The 16666-nt window shown below is 34.9% G+C and overlaps 1 long non-coding RNA gene across 1 annotated transcript; it reads left to right on the top strand.

The window, feature by feature from the left end:
- Nucleotides 1–5955: 5955 nt before the first annotated feature.
- On the top strand, nucleotides 5956–8621 carry LOC143549994 (uncharacterized). The gene is made up of 2 exons (XR_013138243.1): nucleotides 5956–6117; nucleotides 8502–8621. It is a non-coding gene; the product is annotated as an uncharacterized LOC143549994 (long non-coding RNA).
- Nucleotides 8622–16666: the final 8045 nt, after the last annotated feature.

Below are 16666 nucleotides of genomic sequence, written 5' to 3'. Positions count from 1 at the left end.
GCAAGGTTGTTGGTTTGTGATCCGGTTTTTGAAAACGTGGATGATCGAAGGTAGCAGATTGTTGAGTTGCCCAATTTGTGTTTTAACAATGAACTAAATTGTAAAAGTTCTGTGACTCGTTTAATCTTCTAACATAGCTACTTTTCTTCTTAAGTATAACATTTGTTTCTTACTTATAATTTTAAAATAACTTATGTTGTAACATATTTTTGGTTATTCTATATGTTGTAAACAAAATAGATATGCTGAAAAAAATGTCGAGTCAAAATACATATACAATGCGGACTATTTTAAAATGAAGAGGTTAAAGTTGGATTAAACCAAAAGTCGAGGGGCAAAAATGTTTAAATGGTAGGCATGTCTATGCATGAGGCCGTATTAGTGGGTAAAATACAACGTTATAGACCAAAGTCCACAATGACCTTGACTTGAAGATATTACATGGACGGATAAGATGCTTGACACGTGTTACCAATTATAAGTTACATATATAAAACAACTAATTATAAGGTTGGTCTATGTGATTTAGATGCAAACAATTTTGATGCAAGTGAAGATGATAACGGCCGAATCTGATGCTTCACGCCGACTTCATAGGGGACGACCACGGCAAGATAGAGACGTAAATATGCTGGGTTGTGGTTGTACATCGAATGCATCAATGGTCGCGAGATGTGTGCTACTCACCTGATGAGTCTATGAAAAACGAAACTAGTGACTCTAATCATAAACGAGACACGATAACTCACTGTCAGGCAACCGAGCACGCCACATGGGGCCTTGAAAGACGATCTGATGACATCTTAGAGTTATGCAAGGTAGTTATTTGTGCATAACAATAAAATTCATTTTATCTTATTTTAAAAATTGCATGATGAAAGAAAATAATATAAATGTAACGTTGTGTCCTTTTCCTTGAAATTAAACACAAAAAGAACGAGAAATATTTGTTTACTGTTCATTTATGTATAATAGATGTTTCCTTGGCGTGTTTGGATTTTTTTATTTAGCTTGTTCGTTTGTTTTTTTTTTGTAAGACGTTGTGTTTAGCTAAGCAATAGTCTTGCATATATATAACCATTGTGTATTGTACATGTTCACAAAATATTTTCCTATCAATATATTAATATCAAGTATTTTATTACACATAGAGTTATATGAATCCAAATCCTCTTTGTCTTTGTGTGTTATGATCATGCACAACCACAACATTTGCATGTGCACCAAATTGTTCAAAATACCTTTTGAAATTATTTTCAGTTCCCGTTGATGCTAGACCACCCAAAAATATCTTTCTTGTCCGGTTAAGACAATGATAACTTTGAATGTTGCTACTCTTTCAAATGATTGTGTTATGGTTTCTATAGGAACTTGTTTGTACCTCAACCTAACGTTTTAATAATATATTTAATAACAATATATTATTATCGATCAAGAACTCAACTAAAAGACTTACAATTGATAAATTTAATATTATGTCATCGATATGGTGTTTTTCCTTGATGACTCTCAACTACAGCAGGATATGCAAAGACAACAAAACCAAAACACGGGTTGGGCCATTACATTATGTTTGTACATGGGAATCCCAAACACCCTGATAGGGTTTGATATGCTATATATTGAATTTTGATAAGATAGTAGGGATAAAAAGGAAGAATGGTTTTATTATTATAAACATAAAGAAAGATTACAAGATATTCTCGGGTCTAGCCCTCTCTCACCGCATAGACGGGAGCCATGACATGTCATCTTAAACCTAAAACATACTCTCCTCTCTCTATTGGCTATTGACACCTATTTATAAAAGTATAATTACACTTAACCCCCTCTCAAAATAGACAAATGACAATTAAGACTAAAACTAGAATATGATTCTTATCATTACTTCCCCCTTCAAAAAAGTCTTGTCCTCAAGACTGGAATCGGCTAACTAATTTCAAATCCAACATGGAGATCGTCTTGGTTGCGTCTTCAGGTGGTCGACCCTGCCCATGCACTACCCACAAATGATATGAACCAACAACACCCGCAACAACCTGACTTGCAATCTTGCACCAACCATGACACAGTTTCCCTAACAAATCTGATATAAGGTTTGTATACGGATCAGGTGGTTTAGGATCCTCATCCAAAACAAACAGCTTCAAAGCAAAAGCAGGAGGTCGGGTATAGTCGAACCAACCAAAGTCCCAACCCGAGTTCCACTCAAAGGTTTGAACAACAAGCAATTTACTACCAATTCGGTCTTGACTCGGGTGATTATTAGGGATTAAGAAATCCTTGGAACCACCGTGTCGACCAGCAGATTGGATGGTCACTCCCTCAAGTGCAATTGAAATTAATTGCAACCCCGAATCATAGAGAAACACAATTGAAGTAACTGGGATCTGAGCGGCATCCTTAAATCCGGTCTTCCCCTCCGGTAGTGATTGTCCAGCTATATTGAAGCCCAATATGGCTAACGGGCCTAAATCTGGAGAGTCCCGACCCAAAATAATTTCCTGCTCCACACCTGGGTCCAAAGCCCACTGGCATACGACCCAAATATCACCAACCAGCCCTAATTTGGCTTGGTCGGTTGATTGCATGTCAGATCTGGGTAGATTATTACTCACGCCAAACGAATTGGCTTCAGAATGGGTGATTATTGCCTCCAATTGAACGAGTAGAGATGGAGAATTAGGAATAAAGCCTGAGAAACGATCCACCACATAGCCAATTTCCAAATCTAGAGACGGATCTGGTAGTGTAATACATTTTGAATCAGATCTGGATGTTAATGTCGAGACTTCATGTTCCGATTTAGCTGAATCCAAAATCGATGGTGTAGGTGTAATAGATTTTGAATCAGATCCAGAGAAAATCTCGCCGGAAAATTCAGATCTCGACGAACCATCGACGTGCCTCTTCTCTGGCATGACTCCAGTATCGCCATGCGACATCAGATAGCCATGGCCAAGTGATTTTTCATCAGATATGGAACTTATAGCCTCCAATTGAGATAATAATGATGGTGAAGTAGGAAGAGAACCGAAGGAAAGATCCACCACACTGTCAATTTTCGGATCTGAAGACAGATCTAGAAGAAGTGACGGAGATCTAGAGATTAATCTCGATACATCATAAGCAGATTTAGGTGAATTGGAATTTTGAGGTCCAGGTTTGGCTACGTCAGTCTCCTGTTGCTTCATCAAGTTAAGAAACCTCCGTCGAAACTCCACCGATTCAGCCCGATCCTCCTCCAATAACTTCAGATTGGATTTGATTCCAATGACATCCTTCTGTAATTGCTGGATTTGAAGCTCATGGGCATCCAATCGATAGCTCTGAGTTAGGGTTTCCATGATTGAAGAAAGAAAAAACGGCAGGTCAAAGGCAAGGTCGGGCCAATGATAGGGTTTGATATGTTATATATTGAATTTAGATAAGATAGTAGGGATAAAAAGGAAGAACGATTATATTATTATAAACGTAAAGAAAGATTACAAGATATTCCCGGGCCTAGCCCTCTCTCACCGCATACACGGGAGCCATGGCAATGCCATCTTAAACCTAAAACATACTCTCCTCTCTCTATTGGCTATTGATACCTATTTATAAAAGTATAATTACACTTAACCCCTTCTCAAAATAGACAAATGACCATTAAGACTAAAACTAGAATATGATTCCTATCACACCCCCAAAGTAAGATAATTCAAAGAATCCTAATTTTTATACATGAAAACTCACATAAAAAAACTAAGAAAAATACAAATGCAAAGAAGGTACCACTAACACCGCAAAGCAGCACCAACCATCGCAGCCACCTCTTCGATGTTACCTCTTGTCGTCGGTGTCAAAAACTTAAACCAGATTCTTATTACTTTCAAATAGATTCAAAATTACAAATCCAAGCAATCTGTTCTTTGCAATATCCAAAGAACACTACACTACACTACACGAGCAATTGATTGAGATTAACAGATTAAACAAAATCTCAACATACGAACAAGAACAAGATTGGAAATCACATAAGCTGTGAATCCTGAACAGAGAGTTTTACCACAAAGGTTTTTTTGTGTGTTAAGAAAAATGTGTCGGCAAAAAGTGTGTTGTAAACGTAAACCCTTTCTTGAATATATAATAGAAAGTGTAGGTCGGTCCAGCAACTCCAAGAAGCTTGTAGGCCAGGCCCAAAAACACCTAGACTACTATCAAGAAAGAGACCACATCTCCAAGCCCAAAACCGAATGAAACTCACCAGCCACACACCGAAATAAAAACAAGATATTAGAAAAATAAGCATAAGCTTTATAGATTAAAAAGATATAAAACTGATGTAACCAACCATTATTTCAACACCCCCCCCCCCTCAGTTTTATATCTAAACACATTAAACAATCCCAAGTTCTGTAACATAAAAGCGTGTTGACTTACCGAAAGACCTTTAGTAAACACGTCGGCCAGTTGCCTGTCAGACTTTATTGACACGGTCTTCATAATACCGGAAGAAATTCTTTCTCGCAAGAAACAAGTTAACCTCAAAATGTTTTGTTCGATTGTGAAAAACAGGATTTGCAGCGATGGATATGGCTGCACTATTATCACAATGTAAGGATACGGGAAGATCAAATTTAACATTTAACTCATTCAACAAATTTTTTATCCAAATAACTTCTTCAGTACATGCACACATAGCCCTGTACTCTGCCTCCGCAGATGACCGGGAAACAATCAACTGTTTTTTTCTTTTCCAAGAAACAAGAGAATCACCAAGAAAAATACAAAAACCTGTCACAGATCTTCGAGTATCTAGACACTTTGCCCAGTCCGAATCAGAATAACCAGACAGATTAAAAGAAGCACCCTTTTTGAATAAAACTCCTAACCCATGAGCCTTTTTTAAGTACCTCAACAACCTTAGACCTATTTGCAAATGGGCGTTAGAAGGTTTATGCATGTACTGACTTAAAAACTGATCAACATAGCAAATATCTGGTCTTGTATGTGAAATATATATTAATTTCCCAATTAATTTTTGATATCCGGTAATATTTGTCAAAACAAATTTATCTTTATCACACATATTCGTAACAACATAATGTTGTTCGATAGGAGTGTTAACTGGTTTGCATGCACTCATGCCATACTCAGCTAACAACTCCATGCAATATTTTCTTTGAGATAAACAAACCCCTTCGTCTGATCTCACAACTTCAATACCCAAAAAAATTTAAGAAGACCCAAATCTTTAATCAAAAAATTTGATCTTAACATTTGTTTTACTTCTTCTATAGCATTTTCATCATTCCCAGTCACCACTATATCATCAACATAGACAAGTAAAATGACCATCACAGATTTTTCTGACTTAATAAACAAAGAATAATCACACATAGACTGGGTAAAACCCATTTTTAATAATGCATAAACAAGTTTAGCATTCCACATACGTGGTGCTTGCTTTAGGCCGTAAAGTGACTTAACAAGTTTACACACACGAGTATCATTTGTTGAAAAGTATCCATCAGGTAATTTCATATAGACATCTTCATGTAAGTCACCATACAAAAAGGCATTATTAACATCTAATTGAAACAAAGGCCAATTATTTTCAACAGCTAGACTTATAACACACCTAACGGTTACCATTTTAACAACCGGAGAGAAGGTTTCATCAAAGTCAATTCCTTCTTTCTGGTTGTAACCTTTAGCTACTAAGCGGGCCTTATATCTATCAATTTCACCATTAGACTTATATTTTATTTTATACACCCACCTACAACCTATAGCTTTTCTATCTTTAGGCAAATCAACAAGTTTCCATGTGTGATTTCTATAAAGAGCATTCATTTCATCATTCATGGCATTAACCCAATTAGAATCTTTTGAGGCCTCATAGTAATTTTTGGGCTTAACAGTTTTGTTGAGACTGGAAACAAATGAAAAATTCTCAACAGACAAATTAACCACTTTTTCAAGGCCATACTTAACTTTGCCTTCCACGACAAAATCACTAAGTTTTTATTGGCAAACCAGAACTCCTAGAAGACTTTCTAAAAGGAGCTTGACTAGGAACACCCTCAGAAGAGCTGACATTTTCAGTTTCGACATTTTCATTTACAACTCTAGGTGTGTAAGGCCCCGTTACCGGTAGCCCTACTTTGGTGTTGGATTTACTCATAAACACAGTTTTTATAAATCAGAGTTAATTAAAACTTTCACGGAATATAAAACATTAATCATTTGTTACAAAACATTTAATCTTTTCTTTAAAACCATAACATAAGACATCATAGTTAAAACATCGTTTCTTCTATCTTCATATGCCAGTCGTTCAATCCATGCCATGTGTCATCCTCATACCTTCTCGATAAACATATATACCTGCGTGTATACTAAAAGTCAGCTACGCTGAGTGAGTTCTAGTTAATCAGACGACAGACAATACATACACATATCTTACATACATACATATCTTAACCTTGTATAAATATCCATAAGAGGACGTCACATAATATCTATTAAAATAACTATTACTATTACCCTACTATCTATATTCTCCATAGAATGACACTCTCTATATATATTCTCCATAGAAGGAACATCCTATATACTTCCATAGAAGGAACACTATACTTTCCATTAAAGGAACACTATGCTTTCCATCAAAGGAACTCTGGGCTTTCCATTAAAGGAACACAGGGCTTTCCATTAAAGGAACACTATGCTTTCCATTTAAGGAACACTCTATATATTATCCATAGAAGGAACTCTATACATAACTTATCATTTAATATCAATATAAGGAGACAATCACCGCTATTATTTCAATACATGCAATATCCGAAGATCGTTCACGTATAGTCAAGTAATCATCCCTGAATTACACACAATATCCATATCTTTATTTATAACCTAACGGTACATGCAATATCCGGAGGTCGTTCACGTACCGACAAGCAATCAATCGTATCTAACACATATATCATACATGGCATACACCTACCATTTAAGTTAAGTGTATTAACTGTCACATCGAGTATGCACACAACCCCGAAAACATAACAAGGAAATGGGGCTAGAAACTCACTTGAACTCGGTTACTTCTTCCGTTAATGGTTACTCCTTTCTTTGGCTGTGTAAGGCTAGCTGTATAACAATTACGCGTATCAATTAACTATCACTACCCATAACGCGTTCCTTCCTGGTCTAATTATAACCCTCAACGAACGGGGGTTCGGGGGCAGCACCCCTGACAGCGGGGTTCTAGGGGCGGCAGCCCATAGCAGGGTCCAAGGGGCAGAGCCCCTGGCTGGGGTCGAGCTGCCAGGTCAGCTTGGAAAAATTTTATTTACATTAACTGTCTTAACACATTTTTCATTAGGATTTTTAATTACTATCTAACTCGTTAACTCATTTTCTATAACGAATTAAGCCTAATTCGTTGGCTAATTCGTTATCAATTTACAGTCTAATTCGTTACAAAATCCTCCTTCATTCGCTATAACGAATGGCCTAGTTCGTTATCTCAATTATAACGAACTGAGTCTGATTCGCTAACTGATTCGTTACCTTATCTTCATCTGATTCGTTACCCAGACACGGCCTAATTCGTTATCTGAATAATGACGAATGGTGAGTAACGAATCGCTTGATTCGTTATTTGAATCATAACGAACTGGGTAGCCAATTCGTTATCTTGACAGAACGAATGGGCGAGTAATGAACTACCTGATTCTTTATCTTAATTATAACGAATCATCTAGTTCTTATCCAGACTTTGACCCTTGGGTCAAAGTCAAAATCATCAAGAACAATAACAGTCAACATATCTTAGATCTGCAATTAAACCTTCAATTCTTAACGAAATATCATGATTTTGGTATCATTGGAATCGTCTATGCAGCGCCTACAAACCCCAAGGGTCCAATCATCCAAATATATGAGATTCCATGGTGCGATTTATGTATATACCTACGGGTTTTTCATTCCAACAATTAACCTATCAAACTGTAATCGATTTCAGTAAGTTTAGTTTTGTTGGATTCGTTTTTACCATACTAACACAGATCTATGATTTCCCAAACCAAACCGAACCTATATGAACGATTTCTAAATATAAGTGTACCTTAAATGAGTCGTTCTACGAACACGAGCTGGTCTTAATGTTGTTTAGGTTTGACACGATGATCTAGCACCAACAAGCTCGGGTTTTCAACTTTGAATCTAGGCTCGGGTTAAAGGATGGTGTGTGTGTTTCTCAATGTGTAGGCTATGGTGTAGTGATAGATAATAATGGAAAGGATTAGGGTTTAAGGGGTATTTATACTCCCTTAAGCCCATGGGCCTAAGGCCCACCTTTTCTTTTTGGCCCATAATTAATTCCATCTACTTAGCCTACTTGAACCATCTTATTATTACGTCATTATTTCTCTACCAATTTTAGTAAACTTTTCCAACGTTAACGAATAATACATTAAATATTATTCTTGGAAATTTTGGGATGTTACAAGGTGGATCTACCTCACTAGAGCCGTCTCTAGAACTACCAGAGTTTGAAGTATCAGTTTCATCTGAAGTCCTTGAGTTGCTACTAGGCTGCTGATCCTCACTAGAGTGATCAATGTGCACCCCACATCATCATCGGGATTTACATGATTTAAGGAATTTTTGGAGACTTCTTCATCATATATATCAAAAAAGTTTAAATTGTTAACAGATAAAGACTCACATTTTTCAAAAGATTTTGCTGAAACACTATTTTTAAAAGGAAAGATATTTTCATAAAACTTTACATCTCTTAAAAAATAACTTTTTTATTATCTAAACTTCACAACTTATAACCTTTTTTTATTAGAATAACCTATAAAAACACATTTCTCATACTAACTTTCAAATTTATCGTGAACATTTAAAATTGTACTAAAACATAAGCAACCAAAGTTCCTTAAATGTATTAGCGAGGGCTTAAAGCCAAAAAAGCACTCATAGGGACTTTTACCTTCTAACACAGAGGATGGTGTCCTGTTAATAAGGTAGGTAGCAATTAGAACACATTCAGACCAAAAAGAAAGGGGAACACTCCCTTGAAATAAGAGTGATCTAGCAACATTTAGTAAATGCCTATGTTTCCTCTCCACAACACCATTTTGTTGTAGAGTGTAAGTACATGTGGTATGATGAATGACACCTTTGTCTCTAAACAAGCTTTGAATTTGATTATTAACAAACTCAGGCCCATTATCACTTCTGCAACCTTAATTTTCCTATCAAACTGGTTTTTTTAACAAATTGAAAAAACTCTCAATATTAAAGAAAACTTCATCTTTGTTTTTCATTAAAAAAATCCACACAGCTCTTGTGTAATCATCAACTATAGTTAGAAAAAAATCTATAGCCTTCCTTACTTTTAACTCTATATGGACCCCATACATCCACATGTATAAGGTCACCGACATGTTTAGAATGATGATCACTTAAAGGAAATGGCTCCCTATGTTGTTTAGCCATATGGATAATCATGTTTTTGAAAGTTAAACTTCAAATCAGTTTGTAAGACATTTAAAACATTATCAGAAGGATGTCCTAGCCTAGTATGCCACATATTTAAAGTATCAAAATTACTTAAGCACACCTTAAAAGAATTAGACCCATCACCACAGAAATAAAGACCATCAACTTGATTACCAGTCACCAAGACTCTCCTTGTGAGTAAATCCTGAAGATAACAATTATTTTCATCAAAGATACTTTAATTTTACTATCCTTAGCAAGTTTATGAACAAACAACAAATTCACATGATACGCAGGAACCACAAGCACATCAGTTAAAATAACAGTTTCACTTAATTTTATACTACCAATTTTAGACACTATAGCATTTGAACCATTAGGATGCTTTACTGTTACATTAAGTTCAGAGACATATATCTGATCAAAAACGTTTTTATCAGATTTTACCATGTGCTGATTGGCACCTGAATCTACAATCCATCCAGAATTACTTAAGGATGGAAAGCTACAAGCAAAACAGAAAACTCTATCACTGAAACTACTAGCAGAAAAAGAGCCAAGTGGTTTACCTCCTACATGAGAACCTGAAGTTCCTTCTCCTGTTTTTTCATTCAACATACTCAACAGTTTAGACACTTGATCAGGAGTAAGAGAAGTTCCTGAACTACACACAGATTTACCATAATTATGTTGAACAACATTATTAGACGCAACATGTTTATTAGATTGATTATATGATTGACCCCATTTTGACCTTGGTCCCGGAGGGTATCCAACAATTTCAAAACATCTTTCAACAGTGTGCCCAACTTTATTGCAATTAGTGCACTTAAGGTTAGGGTTAGGCCCTCTATTGAACTTCTTTTTTGACTCAAAAGACTGGTTATTTTAGAAAAGAACCCCATATTTTGGGTTTGAGTTTTTATAGTTCCACTAGAGTTCCTATGGGACTCCTCTCTAGACATAATTGAGAAAGCAGTTTAATAGTAGGTAAAGGATCTTTAGTTAGCAAAGACGTTCTAACAGACTGATATACATCATCAAGACCCATCAAAAACTGCATAAGTTTTATCAAAGGATTAAAATCATTAAATCTTTATGATGCGTTGCAACTACAAGAGGGCAATTGAACCATAGCATCAAATTGTTTCCACATAGTGTTAAGTCTATGATAATAATCTGATACAGTACTACCATTTTGATTAACAGAATTAATCTTTTGATATAAACTAAACACAGCAGAACCATCAACCTTATCATATGTTTCTTTTAATTCAACCCACACATCTAAAAGCAACTTTGGAAAAAACTTGACCTAGGTACAACTCATCAGAAACAGAATTGAGAATCCATGAAAGGACCACAGAATTACACATATCCCATTGTTTTGCAAGAATTTCATTTTCAGTTGATCTCTTACAAGATCCATCAATAAAACCGATTTTATTCTTAACTTGTAGGGCAAGTAGCATAGCATTTGCCCATACAGTGTAATTCTCTGTTCCTTTCAATTTAATATTCACCACTGTTAAGGTGCTAGAATCACTTGCATGAAGGTGCAAGGGATCGCTAGCATCCAGCTTGCTAATCTCAGTAACATTAGAGCTACCCGAATCACCCATATATCAAACAAGAAACAAACAAGCATGCAAGCAATCACGCATACAGAGTCACAAATTAACTGGTCCAACTAGCCCAACATCAACAAGGCCTATTGCCAACAGAAAATAAATGATATGGAAAGATCTCACCAGGATTTTAGCAAGCCAACGATATGAATCACCTTCACTTAGGGTTATTCTTCAATCTCAGAATATGGATAGCTTTCAGAGAGTTACAGCAACACGAACAAGAAATTAGGGTTCCAAGATGAAAAAACCCTAGAACACATATCTACCAGCGGAAGAACCTGAATCACATCAATTAACAATCGATCAGAACCTTTATAGCTCTTGATACCATGTCAAAAACTTAAACCAGATTCTTATTACTTTCAAATAGATTCAAAATTACAAATCCAAGCAATCTGTTCTTTGCAATATTCAAAGAACACTACACGAGCAATTGATTGAGATTAACAGATTAAACAAAATCTCAACATACGAACAAGAACAAGATTGGACATTAAGCTGTGAATCCTGAACAGAAAGTTTTACCACAAAGGTTTTTTTGTGTGTTAAGAAAAATGTGTCGGCAAAAAGTGTGTTGTAAACGTAAACCCTTTCTTGAATATATAATAGAAAGTGTAGGTCGGTCCAGCAACTCCAAGAAGCTTGTAGGCCAGGCCCAAAAACACCTAGACTGCTATCAAGAAAGAGACCACATCTCCAAGCCCAAAACCGAAAGAAACTCACCAGCCACACACCGAAATAAAAACAAAATATTAGAAAAATAAGCATAAGCTTCATAAATTAAAAAGATATAAAACTGATGTAACAAACCATTATTTCAACAGTCGTAGCATCGACCTGAACCACCATCGCTTCTCCGTTCCTGTGACGTAGTTATAGCCAACAACATCGCCTAATAAGTTAATAACTATGCACAACGGTTAATCGCCAATATATTCTAAGTCTCCAACCCTAATCCGGTCTAAGGGAAATCAACAAGGTGAAATTTGCGTTGAATTCAATGAGTGTTCAAAGCAGGTGGAAAAAGTTTGTAAGCCACATACACTGAAAAAAGCAAAAAGACAAACGAAATTACAAATATGTCTGGGTACCGTAGCAATTTGTTTTCCTTTTTATATATAGGATAATAGTATACACGTATGTAAATTACGTGTTTATATCACCTACTTAGGCTATGTGTTATGGAGTGGCTTTAAAACCATGTTAAAATTTAATGTTAATATCACGTAGGCAAATAGTGGGGTTTTAACCATAAAAGCCCGCCCCTTTAGATTCTGGTCCATCATTTGTCAACTTCCTTTGCCGCCTGTTAAAATTTTAAAGCCCCCCCCCCCCCCCCAACACCCACACACACATGCATCCCTGATGTGGTGTTTGGGATGGTAAGCCAATAAAGACCCTTCACATAAGTTATATCGTCCCCTTATGAAGCCCACAACACTCAACTTTAGCATTACCAATAAAGGTGATTTTTAGAGTGAATAACGAGTCTTAGGTGTCACTTGTCTCGTCCTTTCACTCTCTTGCCCACTTCAAATCCACAAAAAACACTTTTTTTCTCCTCTCTCCCCCATCTCCTCTCACATACTCGTTTTTGAGGATTCTTTCACAAGAATTCAACCATGCCTTTATCTTCTCCATTTAACCATCTCTCTTCTCCACCTCATATTCTCTCACTTCTAAAACACCTAAAAATCTCCTATCGGATATGGTCTTACTAAAGAAAAATTGCATATGAATTTAGAGCATCCACAATTCAGAGTTTTAAAAGTTGTTTTTGAGTGTTTTTTACATGTCATCAGTTTTTACCTACTGCCATATTGGGGACATCATTTTTATAACTCCTTTTTAGACAAGTTCTCGGGTAAAAACTAGAAAAAATGATATGGAGGTGAGGCCTTTTGCAAGTGGCAGGAGAGGTGGGGGGTGTAAAATGCGGTGATGATATGAAAATGTTTTTGGAAATCCGTTTTTTTGTGTGTTTAAAAAATGATATTTTTATGACATGTCAACTAACTAGGCGTGTTTGTTAGTATTTTTATGCCTCTTTGTGGATGCTCTTAAAAACATATGAAACATGTTAATTTTTAGGTGTTTATGTACATAATAATTAAGCATATTGTGCGTAAGACAAGAAATATATATAAATAATTGATTAAAAAGTTAAAGGATATATGGTGGTTGCTAAAGAGCTAGTATTGAACTTGTGATTCTTTTGTTTTTATAGAAAGAAATTATGAAGTTCTAGAAAAGGACGATGACTTGGTGATAACATTATTGTGACAGTAATAAGATTCTTACATATTAACATTTCTTGTGACCAAAAATATTGTAATGTGGGACACATAAGTTAATAGACTTCTCATTCTATTTGCAGGTGAGATGCCATAACCTTCACTCAATCTGCCAACCCCTCATTTATTGCACACCACCATCAAACAAACAAAAAAAAACCAATCACACACCACTTCAACTCTAACTCAACTCAACAACACCCAAATGAAATCCATCATCTTTCTACTATTTTCTTCAATCCTTTTGCACACCCAGATCAAATTATCATCTGGGGTTTCAGTTTTAGACTCTAATTCAGTGAAAAAAGATGATCTTGATACAATTGAGAAGAATGTTTGGGCAGAAGATGAGTTCATGGAGTCTGAAACCAGTAGGAGAGTGTTGTTGATGAGGAAAAGGTATATAAGTTATGAGACTTTAAGGAGGGATGTTGTGCCTTGTGGTACACCTGGCTCTTCATATTATAATTGCAGAAGGAATGGGGTTGCAAATCCTTATAATAGAGGATGCCAAATTATTACATTTTGTGCTAGAGATGCTATCAATTCATGATCTTGAATTGTGCATTTTGGTGATGAATATATATATTTTATTTGGTTCATGTATTTTTTGGAATTATAAAACATTGTATCATCTGCTTGTATATCCAATAAAGTTTGTTGTTAGCTTGTCTTGATCATGTTACTGTTAGAAATGTTATTTATTTTGTTGTGTTCACTTTTTTGATGATTTGAATGTGTGGTACACATTATTATTATGATTAAAAGAAAGTAGCTATCTATTGCGCTATGATGGAGATGTGTAATTAAGATGTCTATTTATCTATCATCAAAGCGTCTTGAAACGTATAAAACTAATCCATTTTTAAGAATATACTGAAAATGAAAAAGTGGCTCATGTTTGTACATTTTAAAACATTTTTTATAGTACATGAATATATACACTTAAACAAATAATGTCGTATTTACGGCTATACAAGTAAAAAGCTTGTGTTAGACATACGTATATTGTGATGCAAATGATGAAAAACATGACATTCTATGGATGCTTGGTAGCATCGGTTGTACACACTGGGTTTGGAAAATGTATTTGATCCGCTTGCAAGGCTAATATATGAGAGGCGATTAGTGATTACCAATACCCGACGATCACTATTCGAGCGGTGGCTCAAATAATTTGTGTGTCCATTGATCATGCTTGGCGAAATGAAAGAGAATAACCAATAGCTACATGTCTAAATACTGAATACAATGAATAATCTCAACGATCCCGCTTTGTGTAGCCATATGTAATGCCTCCACAACAATAACGGAAAAATAACAGTGAGAGTGGGTCTTTTTGTCTCACCCCCTAAACTGGCTTGGAATTCCTTTATGGGAGTTCCATTTACCGAAACCAGAGGCATTGCCGTCGATACACATCAGTTGAACATATTCACACCATAGACGCAAAAAGCCCATTCAATCTAACATTGAATCCAAAAGTTCTTAGTTGAAAGTGTCGAAGGCCTTCTCAAAGTCTCCCTTGAAAATCATGCCTCAACTTTTTGTCCTTTTTACCAGGGGTGTTCTAACTAAGATATATATGAAATTTTGGATAGTGAGTTTCAGAACTCGTATCCGAAATTTCATATTCTGATTTTAAATTATGAAAATATATTATTATTTGATAGTTTTATAAAAATATATATATTTTTTAATTTTTTTTCGAATATTTGAAAATTGTTAGGAAACTTCTGATTAATATTTATTTTCGTTATAATTTATAAAAAATATATTAGATAATTTAGATATTTAATATCCAAATATCCAAAACTTTTCAAAAATGTTTATCGAATTCGAAAAGCAGATATCTAAAATTCGAATATCCGAAATTCGTATACTGTCGGTTCAAAATTCCATATTGGGTTACGGATTTATTTACATAGGTCTACTATTCATCCACGGGTATAACTCAATGATCATCAACATTCCGTCTAAAATATTTCAACTTTCCCCAAAAGCATATTCAACTTCACCTGTAACTGACCTTATTACGTTGCTAGTTGTTAAGTCACTTAGCTAGTATATAAAGTAAACAATCCAATTCGGTTGGGTCAAGAGGATGTCATGTTCCTAACACCACTTGGGGGGTGTTTGGCCTAGCTTTTTTATTTTGGCTTATGCTTATATTTTAAATTAGCTTATAGTTTATTTTATATTATTTGATAAGCTATTTTCAAGTGTTTAGATTAGATTATATCTTACAAGTTAATTATATGTCTTAATAATTTGTTAAATCTGCCATTCTTTAATTTGTGAGAGTAATAAGGTGCTTCAATAATTACTAATCTATCACCATTTGAAAGAAAATGAGCGACATACAATTTTAAACAAATAATTTTATTCAAATAAGCTAAAAAACCATCTTCACATAAGCTTCTCTAAATGAGCTTATATAAGCTCATAAGCATAAGCTTAAAAAGCTAAACCAAACACTAAAATAAGCTTATTTTGTAGAAAAAGCTAAAAGAGCTGTAAGCTTTGTTAAAAAAGCTACTGTCGGTTCAAAATTCCATATTGGGTTACGGATTTATTTACATAGGTCTACTATTCATCCACGGGTATAACTCAATGATCATCAACATACCGTCTAAAATATTTCAACTTTCCCCAAAAGCATATTCAACTTCACCTGTAACTAACCTTATTACGTTGCTAGTTGTTAAGTCACTTAGCTAGTATATAAAGTAAACAATCCAATTCGGTTGGGTCAAGAGGATGTCATGTTCCTAACACCACTTGGGGGGTGTTTGGCCTAGCTTTTTTTATTTTGGCTTATGCTTATATTTTAAATTAGCTTATAGTTTATTTTATATTATTTGATAAGCTATTTTTAATTGTTTGGATTAGATTATATCTTACAAGTTAATTATATGTCTTAATAATTTGTTAAATCTGCCATTATTTAATTTGTGAGAGTAATAAGATGCTTCAATAATTACTAATCTATCACCATTTGAGAGAAAATGAACGACATACAATTTTAAACAAATAATTTTATTCAAATAAGCTAAAAAACCATCTTCACATAAGCTTCTCTAAATGAGCTTATATAAGCTCATAAGCATAAGCTTAAAAAGCTAAACCAAACACTAAAATAAGCTTATTTTGTAGAAAAAGCTAAAAGAGCTATAAGCTTTGTTAAAAAAGTTAGGCCAAACACCCCCTTGATTGACCCATATCTAAACAATCACCAAT

The sequence above is a fragment of the Bidens hawaiensis genome, unplaced genomic scaffold, assembly GCF_021521415.1.
Source record: "Bidens hawaiensis isolate Kalapana, Puna unplaced genomic scaffold, B.hawaiensis_p1.1 tig00015891_1, whole genome shotgun sequence".
NCBI lineage: Eukaryota > Viridiplantae > Streptophyta > Magnoliopsida > Asterales > Asteraceae > Bidens > Bidens hawaiensis.
This window is presented reverse-complemented; position numbering and strand designations above follow the sequence as displayed.